The 9,475-nt window shown below is 52.6% G+C and overlaps 31 non-coding genes across 31 annotated transcripts; all 31 read right to left on the bottom strand.

Moving 5' to 3' along the window:
• Window positions 1-120: 120 nt before the first annotated feature.
• On the bottom strand, window positions 121-239 carry LOC122286744. The gene has a single exon (XR_006234058.1). It is a non-coding gene; the product is annotated as a 5S ribosomal RNA (ribosomal RNA).
• A 178-nt stretch (window positions 240-417) lies between these two features.
• Window positions 418-536, bottom strand: LOC122288510. The gene has a single exon (XR_006235769.1). It is a non-coding gene; the product is annotated as a 5S ribosomal RNA (ribosomal RNA).
• Window positions 537-725: 189 nt separating this feature from the next.
• On the bottom strand, window positions 726-844 carry LOC122288023. Its single transcript, XR_006235300.1, has one exon. It is a non-coding gene; the product is annotated as a 5S ribosomal RNA (ribosomal RNA).
• Window positions 845-1,032: 188 nt separating this feature from the next.
• On the bottom strand, window positions 1,033-1,151 carry LOC122286743. The gene has a single exon (XR_006234057.1). It is a non-coding gene; the product is annotated as a 5S ribosomal RNA (ribosomal RNA).
• Window positions 1,152-1,329: 178 nt separating this feature from the next.
• On the bottom strand, window positions 1,330-1,448 carry LOC122286742. The gene has a single exon (XR_006234056.1). It is a non-coding gene; the product is annotated as a 5S ribosomal RNA (ribosomal RNA).
• Window positions 1,449-1,637: 189 nt separating this feature from the next.
• On the bottom strand, window positions 1,638-1,756 carry LOC122286741. Its single transcript, XR_006234055.1, has one exon. It is a non-coding gene; the product is annotated as a 5S ribosomal RNA (ribosomal RNA).
• A 178-nt stretch (window positions 1,757-1,934) lies between these two features.
• LOC122288527 lies at window positions 1,935-2,053 on the bottom strand. Its single transcript, XR_006235785.1, has one exon. It is a non-coding gene; the product is annotated as a 5S ribosomal RNA (ribosomal RNA).
• Window positions 2,054-2,242: 189 nt separating this feature from the next.
• Window positions 2,243-2,361, bottom strand: LOC122286740. Its single transcript, XR_006234054.1, has one exon. It is a non-coding gene; the product is annotated as a 5S ribosomal RNA (ribosomal RNA).
• A 178-nt stretch (window positions 2,362-2,539) lies between these two features.
• Window positions 2,540-2,658, bottom strand: LOC122288508. Its single transcript, XR_006235768.1, has one exon. It is a non-coding gene; the product is annotated as a 5S ribosomal RNA (ribosomal RNA).
• A 189-nt stretch (window positions 2,659-2,847) lies between these two features.
• LOC122288022 lies at window positions 2,848-2,966 on the bottom strand. The gene has a single exon (XR_006235298.1). It is a non-coding gene; the product is annotated as a 5S ribosomal RNA (ribosomal RNA).
• Window positions 2,967-3,154: 188 nt separating this feature from the next.
• On the bottom strand, window positions 3,155-3,273 carry LOC122286738. The gene has a single exon (XR_006234052.1). It is a non-coding gene; the product is annotated as a 5S ribosomal RNA (ribosomal RNA).
• Window positions 3,274-3,451: 178 nt separating this feature from the next.
• On the bottom strand, window positions 3,452-3,570 carry LOC122286737. Its single transcript, XR_006234051.1, has one exon. It is a non-coding gene; the product is annotated as a 5S ribosomal RNA (ribosomal RNA).
• A 189-nt stretch (window positions 3,571-3,759) lies between these two features.
• Window positions 3,760-3,878, bottom strand: LOC122288021. The gene has a single exon (XR_006235297.1). It is a non-coding gene; the product is annotated as a 5S ribosomal RNA (ribosomal RNA).
• Window positions 3,879-4,066: 188 nt separating this feature from the next.
• Window positions 4,067-4,185, bottom strand: LOC122286736. Its single transcript, XR_006234050.1, has one exon. It is a non-coding gene; the product is annotated as a 5S ribosomal RNA (ribosomal RNA).
• Window positions 4,186-4,363: 178 nt separating this feature from the next.
• LOC122286735 lies at window positions 4,364-4,482 on the bottom strand. Its single transcript, XR_006234049.1, has one exon. It is a non-coding gene; the product is annotated as a 5S ribosomal RNA (ribosomal RNA).
• A 189-nt stretch (window positions 4,483-4,671) lies between these two features.
• On the bottom strand, window positions 4,672-4,790 carry LOC122286734. Its single transcript, XR_006234048.1, has one exon. It is a non-coding gene; the product is annotated as a 5S ribosomal RNA (ribosomal RNA).
• A 189-nt stretch (window positions 4,791-4,979) lies between these two features.
• Window positions 4,980-5,098, bottom strand: LOC122286733. The gene has a single exon (XR_006234047.1). It is a non-coding gene; the product is annotated as a 5S ribosomal RNA (ribosomal RNA).
• A 189-nt stretch (window positions 5,099-5,287) lies between these two features.
• LOC122287973 lies at window positions 5,288-5,406 on the bottom strand. The gene has a single exon (XR_006235252.1). It is a non-coding gene; the product is annotated as a 5S ribosomal RNA (ribosomal RNA).
• Window positions 5,407-5,584: 178 nt separating this feature from the next.
• Window positions 5,585-5,703, bottom strand: LOC122288506. Its single transcript, XR_006235766.1, has one exon. It is a non-coding gene; the product is annotated as a 5S ribosomal RNA (ribosomal RNA).
• Window positions 5,704-5,892: 189 nt separating this feature from the next.
• On the bottom strand, window positions 5,893-6,011 carry LOC122288505. Its single transcript, XR_006235765.1, has one exon. It is a non-coding gene; the product is annotated as a 5S ribosomal RNA (ribosomal RNA).
• Window positions 6,012-6,200: 189 nt separating this feature from the next.
• On the bottom strand, window positions 6,201-6,319 carry LOC122288020. Its single transcript, XR_006235296.1, has one exon. It is a non-coding gene; the product is annotated as a 5S ribosomal RNA (ribosomal RNA).
• Window positions 6,320-6,497: 178 nt separating this feature from the next.
• On the bottom strand, window positions 6,498-6,616 carry LOC122286732. Its single transcript, XR_006234046.1, has one exon. It is a non-coding gene; the product is annotated as a 5S ribosomal RNA (ribosomal RNA).
• Window positions 6,617-6,805: 189 nt separating this feature from the next.
• On the bottom strand, window positions 6,806-6,924 carry LOC122286730. The gene has a single exon (XR_006234045.1). It is a non-coding gene; the product is annotated as a 5S ribosomal RNA (ribosomal RNA).
• A 189-nt stretch (window positions 6,925-7,113) lies between these two features.
• On the bottom strand, window positions 7,114-7,232 carry LOC122287544. Its single transcript, XR_006234834.1, has one exon. It is a non-coding gene; the product is annotated as a 5S ribosomal RNA (ribosomal RNA).
• Window positions 7,233-7,410: 178 nt separating this feature from the next.
• Window positions 7,411-7,529, bottom strand: LOC122288526. The gene has a single exon (XR_006235784.1). It is a non-coding gene; the product is annotated as a 5S ribosomal RNA (ribosomal RNA).
• Window positions 7,530-7,718: 189 nt separating this feature from the next.
• LOC122286729 lies at window positions 7,719-7,837 on the bottom strand. Its single transcript, XR_006234044.1, has one exon. It is a non-coding gene; the product is annotated as a 5S ribosomal RNA (ribosomal RNA).
• A 178-nt stretch (window positions 7,838-8,015) lies between these two features.
• LOC122288504 lies at window positions 8,016-8,134 on the bottom strand. Its single transcript, XR_006235764.1, has one exon. It is a non-coding gene; the product is annotated as a 5S ribosomal RNA (ribosomal RNA).
• A 189-nt stretch (window positions 8,135-8,323) lies between these two features.
• On the bottom strand, window positions 8,324-8,442 carry LOC122283040. Its single transcript, XR_006230525.1, has one exon. It is a non-coding gene; the product is annotated as a 5S ribosomal RNA (ribosomal RNA).
• A 188-nt stretch (window positions 8,443-8,630) lies between these two features.
• On the bottom strand, window positions 8,631-8,749 carry LOC122286728. The gene has a single exon (XR_006234043.1). It is a non-coding gene; the product is annotated as a 5S ribosomal RNA (ribosomal RNA).
• A 178-nt stretch (window positions 8,750-8,927) lies between these two features.
• Window positions 8,928-9,046, bottom strand: LOC122286726. Its single transcript, XR_006234041.1, has one exon. It is a non-coding gene; the product is annotated as a 5S ribosomal RNA (ribosomal RNA).
• A 189-nt stretch (window positions 9,047-9,235) lies between these two features.
• On the bottom strand, window positions 9,236-9,354 carry LOC122286725. The gene has a single exon (XR_006234040.1). It is a non-coding gene; the product is annotated as a 5S ribosomal RNA (ribosomal RNA).
• Between the last annotated feature and the right edge of the window lie 121 nt (window positions 9,355-9,475).

Raw genomic sequence — 9,475 nt, 5'->3', positions numbered from 1 at the left:
ACCGGCGATCTGACCGATACCCATTGCTACGCGATGGGGTCGGTGCGATTTTCCTAAAAATCCATTCCCTGGTTCTCGTTCCGGTCCATCCGACCAGAGATGCGGTAAAAATTAAAAGGGGGGGTGCAACACGAGGACTTCCCAGGAGGTCACCCATCCTAGTACTACTCTCGCCCAAGCACGCTTAACTGCGGAGTTCTGATGGGATCCGGTGCATTAGTGCTGGTATGATCGCACCCATCATGCTACCAGCGAAAAACTAATATAATCCTATTACGACCTAGCCGCACCCTGCCTATCCCATGCCAACCGGCGATCTGATTGATAGCGATGGGGTCGGTGCGATTTTCCTAAGAATCCATTGCCCGGTTGTCGTTCCGGTCCATCCGACCGGAGATGCGGTAAAAATAAAAAGGGGGGGTGCAACACGAGGACTTCCCAGGAGGTCACCCATCCTAGTACTACTCTCGCCCAAGCACGCTTAACTGCGGAGTTCTGATGGGATCCGGTGCATTAGTGCCGCTATGATCGCACCCATCATGCTACCAGCGAAAAACTAATATAATCCTATTACGACCTAGCCGCACCATGCCTATCCCATGCCAACCGGCGATCTGATCGATACCAATTGCTACGCGATGGGGTCGGTGCGATTTTCCTAAGAATCCATTGCCCGGTTGTCGTTCCGGTCCATCCGACCGGAGATGCGGTAAAAATAAAAAGGGGGGGTGCAACACGAGGACTTCCCAGGAGGTCACCCATCCTAGTACTACTCTCGCCCAAGCGCGCTTAACTGCGGAGTTCTGATGGGATCCGGTGCATTAGTGCTGGTATGATCGCACCCATCATGCTACCAGCGAAAAACTAATATAATCCTATTACGACCTAGCCGCACCCTGCCTATCTCATGCCAACCGGCGATCTGACCGATACCCATTGCTACGCGATGGGGTCGGTGCGATTTTCCTAAAAATCCATTCCCTGGTTCTCGTTCCGGTCCATCCGACCAGAGATGCGGTAAAAATTAAAAGGGGGGTGCAACACGAGGACTTCCCAGGAGGTCACCCATCCTAGTACTACTCTCGCCCAAGCACGCTTAACTGCGGAGTTCTGATGGGATCCGGTGCATTAGTGCTGGTATGATCGCACCCATCATGCTACCAGCGAAAAACTAATATAATCCTATTACGACCTAGCCGCACCCTGCCTATCCCATGCCAACTGGCGATCTGATTGATAGCGATGGGGTCGGTGCGATTTTCCTAAGAATCCATTGCCCGGTTGTCGTTCCGGTCCATCCGACCGGAGATGCGGTAAAAATAAAAAGGGGGGGTGCAACACGAGGACTTCCCAGGAGGTCACCCATCCTAGTACTACTCTCGCCCAAGCACGCTTAACTGCGGAGTTCTGATGGGATCCGGTGCATTAGTGCTGGTATGATCGCACCCATCATGCTACCAGCGAAAAACTAATATAATCCTATTACGACCTAGCCGCACCCTGCCTATCTCATGCCAACCGGCGATCTGACCGATACCCATTGCTACGCGATGGGGTCGGTGCGATTTTCCTAAAAATCCATTCCCTGGTTCTCGTTCCGGTCCATCCGACCAGAGATGCGGTAAAAATTAAAAGGGGGGGTGCAACACGAGGACTTCCCAGGAGGTCACCCATCCTAGTACTACTCTCGCCCAAGCACGCTTAACTGCGGAGTTCTGATGGGATCCGGTGCATTAGTGCTGGTATGATCGCACCCATCATGCTACCAGCGAAAAACTAATATAATCCTATTACGACCTAGCCGCACCCTGCCTATCCCATGCCAACTGGCGATCTGATTGATAGCGATGGGGTCGGTGCGATTTTCCTAAGAATCCATTGCCCGGTTGTCGTTCCGGTCCATCCGACCGGAGATGCGGTAAAAATAAAAAGGGGGGGTGCAACACGAGGACTTCCCAGGAGGTCACCCATCCTAGTACTACTCTCGCCCAAGCACGCTTAACTGCGAAGTTCTGATGGGATCCAGTGCATTAGTGCTGGTATGATCGCACCCATCATGCTACCAGCGAAAAACTAATATAATCCTATTACGACCTAGCCGCACCCTGCCTATCTCATGCCAACCGGCGATCTGACCGATACCCATTGCTACGCGATGGGGTCGGTGCGATTTTCCTAAAAATCCATTCCCTGGTTCTCGTTCCGGTCCATCCGACCAGAGATGCGGTAAAAATTAAAAGGGGGGGTGCAACACGAGGACTTCCCAGGAGGTCACCCATCCTAGTACTACTCTCGCCCAAGCACGCTTAACTGCGGAGTTCTGATGGGATCCGGTGCATTAGTGCTGGTATGATCGCACCCATCATGCTACCAGCGAAAAACTAATATAATCCTATTACGACCTAGCCGCACCCTGCCTATCCCATGCCAACCGGCGATCTGATTGATAGCGATGGGGTCGGTGCGATTTTCCTAAGAATCCATTGCCCGGTTGTCGTTCCGGTCCATCCGACCGGAGATGCGGTAAAAATAAAAAGGGGGGGTGCAACACGAGGACTTCCCAGGAGGTCACCCATCCTAGTACTACTCTCGCCCAAGCACGCTTAACTGCGGAGTTCTGATGGGATCCGGTGCATTAGTGCCGCTATGATCGCACCCATCATGCTACCAGCGAAAAACTAATATAATCCTATTACGACCTAGCCGCACCATGCCTATCCCATGCCAACCGGCGATCTGATCGATACCAATTGCTACGCGATGGGGTCGGTGCGATTTTCCTAAGAATCCATTGCCCGGTTGTCGTTCCGGTCCATCCGACCGGAGATGCGGTAAAAATAAAAAGGGGGGGTGCAACACGAGGACTTCCCAGGAGGTCACCCATCCTAGTACTACTCTCGCCCAAGCGCGCTTAACTGCGGAGTTCTGATGGGATCCGGTGCATTAGTGCTGGTATGATCGCACCCATCATGCTACCAGCGAAAAACTAATATAATCCTATTACGACCTAGCCGCACCCTGCCTATCTCATGCCAACCGGCGATCTGACCGATACCCATTGCTACGCGATGGGGTCGGTGCGATTTTCCTAAAAATCCATTCCCTGGTTCTCGTTCCGGTCCATCCGACCAGAGATGCGGTAAAAATTAAAAGGGGGGTGCAACACGAGGACTTCCCAGGAGGTCACCCATCCTAGTACTACTCTCGCCCAAGCACGCTTAACTGCGGAGTTCTGATGGGATCCGGTGCATTAGTGCTGGTATGATCGCACCCATCATGCTACCAGCGAAAAACTAATATAATCCTATTACGACCTAGCCGCACCCTGCCTATCCCATGCCAACTGGCGATCTGATTGATAGCGATGGGGTCGGTGCGATTTTCCTAAGAATCCATTGCCCGGTTGTCGTTCCGGTCCATCCGACCGGAGATGCGGTAAAAATAAAAAGGGGGGGTGCAACACGAGGACTTCCCAGGAGGTCACCCATCCTAGTACTACTCTCGCCCAAGCACGCTTAACTGCGGAGTTCTGATGGGATCCGGTGCATTAGTGCTGGTATGATCGCACCCATCATGCTACCAGCGAAAAACTAATATAATCCTATTACGACCTAGCCGCACCATGCCTATCCCATGCCAACCGGCGATCTGATCGATACCCATTGCTACGCGATGGGGTCGGTGCGATTTTCCTAAGAATCCATTGCCCGGTTGTCGTTCCGGTCCATCCGACCGGAGATGCGGTAAAAATAAAAAGGGGGGGTGCAACACGAGGACTTCCCAGGAGGTCACCCATCCTAGTACTACTCTCGCCCAAGCGCGCTTAACTGCGGAGTTCTGATGGGATCCGGTGCATTAGTGCTGGTATGATCGCACCCATCATGCTACCAGCGAAAAACTAATATAATCCTATTACGACCTAGCCGCACCCTGCCTATCTCATGCCAACCGGCGATCTGACCGATACCCATTGCTACGCGATGGGGTCGGTGCGATTTTCCTAAAAATCCATTCCCTGGTTCTCGTTCCGGTCCATCCGACCAGAGATGCGGTAAAAATTAAAAGGGGGGTGCAACACGAGGACTTCCCAGGAGGTCACCCATCCTAGTACTACTCTCGCCCAAGCACGCTTAACTGCGGAGTTCTGATGGGATCCGGTGCATTAGTGCTGGTATGATCGCACCCATCATGCTACCAGCGAAAAACTAATATAATCCTATTACGACCTAGCCGCACCCTGCCTATCCCATGCCAACTGGCGATCTGATTGATAGCGATGGGGTCGGTGCGATTTTCCTAAGAATCCATTGCCCGGTTGTCGTTCCGGTCCATCCGACCGGAGATGCGGTAAAAATAAAAAGGGGGGGTGCAACACGAGGACTTCCCAGGAGGTCACCCATCCTAGTACTACTCTCGCCCAAGCACGCTTAACTGCGGAGTTCTGATGGGATCCGGTGCATTAGTGCTGGTATGATCGCACCCATCATGCTACCAGCGAAAAACTAATATAATCTTATTACGACCTAGCCGCACCATGCCTATCCCATGCCAACCGGCGATCTGATCGATACCCATTGCTACGCGATGGGGTCGGTGCGATTTTCCTAAGAATCCATTGCCCGGTTGTCGTTCCGGTCCATCCGACCGGAGATGCGGTAAAAATAAAAAGGGGGGGTGCAACACGAGGACTTCCCAGGAGGTCACCCATCCTAGTACTACTCTCGCCCAAGCACGCTTAACTGCGGAGTTCTGATGGGATCCGGTGCATTAGTGCTGGTATGATCGCACCCATCATGCTACCAGCGAAAAACTAATATAATCCTATTACGACCTAGCCGCACCCTGCCTATCCCATGCCAACCGGCGATCTGATCGATACCCATTGCTACGCGATGGGGTCGGTGCGATTTTCCTAAGAATCCATTGCCCGGTTCTCGTTCCGGTCCATCCGACCGGAGATGCGGTAAAAATTAAAAGGGGGGGTGCAACACGAGGACTTCCCAGGAGGTCACCCATCCTAGTACTACTCTCGCCCAAGCACGCTTAACTGCGGAGTTCTGATGGGATCCGGTGCATTAGTGCTGGTATGATCGCACCCATCATGCTACCAGCGAAAAACTAATATAATCCTATTACGACCTAGCCGCACCCTGCCTATCCCATGCCAACTGGCGATCTGATCGATACCCATTGCTACGCGATGGGGTCGGTGCGATTTTCCTAAAAATCCATTCCCTGGTTCTCGTTCCGGTCCATCCGACCAGAGATGCGGTAAAAATTAAAAGGGGGGGTGCAACACGAGGACTTCCCAGGAGGTCACCCATCCTAGTACTACTCTCGCCCAAGCACGCTTAACTGCGAAGTTCTGATGGGATCCGGTGCATTAGTGCTGGTATGATCGCACCCATCATGCTACCAGCGAAAAACTAATATAATCCTATTACGACCTAGCCGCACCCTGCCTATCCCATGCCAACTGGCGATCTGATTGATAGCGATGGGGTCGGTGCGATTTTCCTAAGAATCCATTGCCCGGTTGTCGTTCCGGTCCATCCGACCGGAGATGCGGTAAAAATAAAAAGGGGGGGTGCAACACGAGGACTTCCCAGGAGGTCACCCATCCTAGTACTACTCTCGCCCAAGCACGCTTAACTGCGGAGTTCTGATGGGATCCGGTGCATTAGTGCCGCTATGATCGCACCCATCATGCTACCAGCGAAAAACTAATATAATCCTATTACGACCTAGCCGCACCATGCCTATCCCATGCCAACCGGCGATCTGATCGATACCCATTGCTACGCGATGGGGTCGGTGCGATTTTCCTAAGAATCCATTGCCCGGTTGTCGTTCCGGTCCATCAGACCGGAGATGCGGTAAAAATAAAAAGGGGGGGTGCAACACGAGGACTTCCCAGGAGGTCACCCATCCTAGTACTACTCTCGCCCAAGCACGCTTAACTGCGGAGTTCTGATGGGATCCGGTGCATTAGTGCCGCTATGATCGCACCCATCATGCTACCAGCGAAAAACTAATATAATCCTATTACGACCTAGCCGCACCATGCCTATCCCATGCCAACCGGCGATCTGATCGATACCCATTGCTACGCGATGGGGTCGGTGCGATTTTCCTAAGAATCCATTGCCCGGTTGTCGTTCCGGTCCATCCGACCGGAGATGCGGTAAAAATAAAAAGGGGGGGTGCAACACGAGGACTTCCCAGGAGGTCACCCATCCTAGTACTACTCTCGCCCAAGCGCGCTTAACTGCGGAGTTCTGATGGGATCCGGTGCATTAGTGCTGGTATGATCGCACCCATCATGCTACCAGCGAAAAACTAATATAATCCTATTACGACCTACCCGCACCCTGCCTATCCCATGCCAACTGGCGATCTGATTGATAGCGATGGGGTCGGTGCGATTTTCCTAAGAATCCATTGCCCGGTTGTCGTTCCGGTCCATCCGACCGGAGATGCGGTAAAAATAAAAAGGGGGGGTGCAACACGAGGACTTCCCAGGAGGTCACCCATCCTAGTACTACTCTCGCCCAAGCACGCTTAACTGCGGAGTTCTGATGGGATCCGGTGCATTAGTGCTGGTATGATCGCACCCATCATGCTACCAGCGAAAAACTAATATAATCCTATTACGACCTAGCCGCACCATGCCTATCCCATGCCAACCGGCGATCTGATCGATACCCATTGCTACGCGATGGGGTCGGTGCGATTTTCCTAAGAATCCATTGCCCGGTTGTCGTTCCGGTCCATCCGACCGGAGATGCGGTAAAAATAAAAAGGGGGGGTGCAACACGAGGACTTCCCAGGAGGTCACCCATCCTAGTACTACTCTCGCCCAAGCACGCTTAACTGCGGAGTTCTGATGGGATCCGGTGCATTAGTGCTGGTATGATCGCACCCATCATGCTACCAGCGAAAAACTAATATAATCCTATTACGACCTAGCCGCACCCTGCCTATCTCATGCCAACCGGCGATCTGACCGATACCCATTGCTACGCGATGGGGTCGGTGCGATTTTCCTAAAAATCCATTCCCTGGTTCTCGTTCCGGTCCATCCGACCAGAGATGCGGTAAAAATTAAAAGGGGGCGTGCAACACGAGGACTTCCCAGGAGGTCACCCATCCTAGTACTACTCTCGCCCAAGCACGCTTAACTGCGGAGTTCTGATGGGATCCGGTGCATTAGTGCTGGTATGATCGCACCCATCATGCTACCAGCGAAAAACTAATATAATCCTATTACGACCTAGCCGCACCCTGCCTATCCCATGCCAACTGGCGATCTGATTGATAGCGATGGGGTCGGTGCGATTTTCCTAAGAATCCATTGCCCGGTTGTCGTTCCGGTCCATCCGACCGGAGATGCGGTAAAAATAAAAAGGGGGGGTGCAACACGAGGACTTCCCAGGAGGTCACCCATCCTAGTACTACTCTCGCCCAAGCACGCTTAACTGCGAAGTTCTGATGGGATCCAGTGCATTAGTGCTGGTATGATCGCACCCATCATGCTACCAGCGAAAAACTAATATAATCCTATTACGACCTAGCCGCACCCTGCCTATCTCATGCCAACCGGCGATCTGACCGATACCCATTGCTACGCGATGGGGTCGGTGCGATTTTCCTAAAAATCCATTCCCTGGTTCTCGTTCCGGTCCATCCGACCAGAGATGCGGTAAAAATTAAAAGGGGGGGTGCAACACGAGGACTTCCCAGGAGGTCACCCATCCTAGTACTACTCTCGCCCAAGCACGCTTAACTGCGGAGTTCTGATGGGATCCGGTGCATTAGTGCTGGTATGATCGCACCCATCATGCTACCAGCGAAAAACTAATATAATCCTATTACGACCTAGCCGCACCCTGCCTATCCCATGCCAACCGGCGATCTGATTGATAGCGATGGGGTCGGTGCGATTTTCCTAAGAATCCATTGCCCGGTTGTCGTTCCGGTCCATCCGACCGGAGATGCGGTAAAAATAAAAAGGGGGGGTGCAACACGAGGACTTCCCAGGAGGTCACCCATCCTAGTACTACTCTCGCCCAAGCACGCTTAACTGCGGAGTTCTGATGGGATCCGGTGCATTAGTGCCGCTATGATCGCACCCATCATGCTACCAGCGAAAAACTAATATAATCCTATTACGACCTAGCCGCACCATGCCTATCCCATGCCAACCGGCGATCTGATCGATACCAATTGCTACGCGATGGGGTCGGTGCGATTTTCCTAAGAATCCATTGCCCGGTTGTCGTTCCGGTCCATCCGACCGGAGATGCGGTAAAAATAAAAAGGGGGGGTGCAACACGAGGACTTCCCAGGAGGTCACCCATCCTAGTACTACTCTCGCCCAAGTGCGCTTAACTGCGGAGTTCTGATGGGATCCGGTGCATTAGTGCTGGTATGATCGCACCCATCATGCTACCAGCGAAAAACTAATATAATCCTATTACGACCTAGCCGCACCCTGCCTATCTCATGCCAACCGGCGATCTGACCGATACCCATTGCTACGCGATGGGGTCGGTGCGATTTTCCTAAAAATCCATTCCCTGGTTCTCGTTCCGGTCCATCCGACCAGAGATGCGGTAAAAATTAAAAGGGGGGTGCAACACGAGGACTTCCCAGGAGGTCACCCATCCTAGTACTACTCTCGCCCAAGCACGCTTAACTGCGGAGTTCTGATGGGATCCGGTGCATTAGTGCTGGTATGATCGCACCCATCATGCTACCAGCGAAAAACTAATATAATCCTATTACGACCTAGCCGCACCCTGCCTATCCCATGCCAACTGGCGATCTGATTGATAGCGATGGGGTCGGTGCGATTTTCCTAAGAATCCATTGCCCGGTTGTCGTTCCGGTCCATCCGACCGGAGATGCGGTAAAAATAAAAAGGGGGGGTGCAACACGAGGACTTCCCAGGAGGTCACCCATCCTAGTACTACTCTCGCCCAAGCACGCTTAACTGCGGAGTTCTGATGGGATCCGGTGCATTAGTGCTGGTATGATCGCACCCATCATGCTACCAGCGAAAAACTAATATAATCCTATTACGACCTAGCCGCACCATGCCTATCCCATGCCAACCGGCGATCTGATCGATACCCATTGCTACGCGATGGGGTCGGTGCGATTTTCCTAAGAATCCATTGCCCGGTTGTCGTTCCGGTCCATCCGACCGGAGATGCGGTAAAAATAAAAAGGGGGGGTGCAACACGAGGACTTCCCAGGAGGTCACCCATCCTAGTACTACTCTCGCCCAAGCACGCTTAACTGCGGAGTTCTGATGGGATCCGGTGCATTAGTGCTGGTATGATCGCACCCATCATGCTACCAGCGAAAAACTAATATAATCCTATTACGACCTAGCCGCACCCTGCCTATCTCATGCCAACCGGCGATCTGACCGATACCCATTGCTACGCGATGGGGTCGGTGCGATTTT

The sequence above is a fragment of the Carya illinoinensis genome, chromosome 11 (assembly GCF_018687715.1).
Source record: "Carya illinoinensis cultivar Pawnee chromosome 11, C.illinoinensisPawnee_v1, whole genome shotgun sequence".
Lineage (NCBI taxonomy): Eukaryota > Viridiplantae > Streptophyta > Magnoliopsida > Fagales > Juglandaceae > Carya > Carya illinoinensis.
The sequence above is the reverse complement of the archived record's forward strand: the minus strand, read 5'-3'. Positions and strand labels throughout refer to the sequence as shown.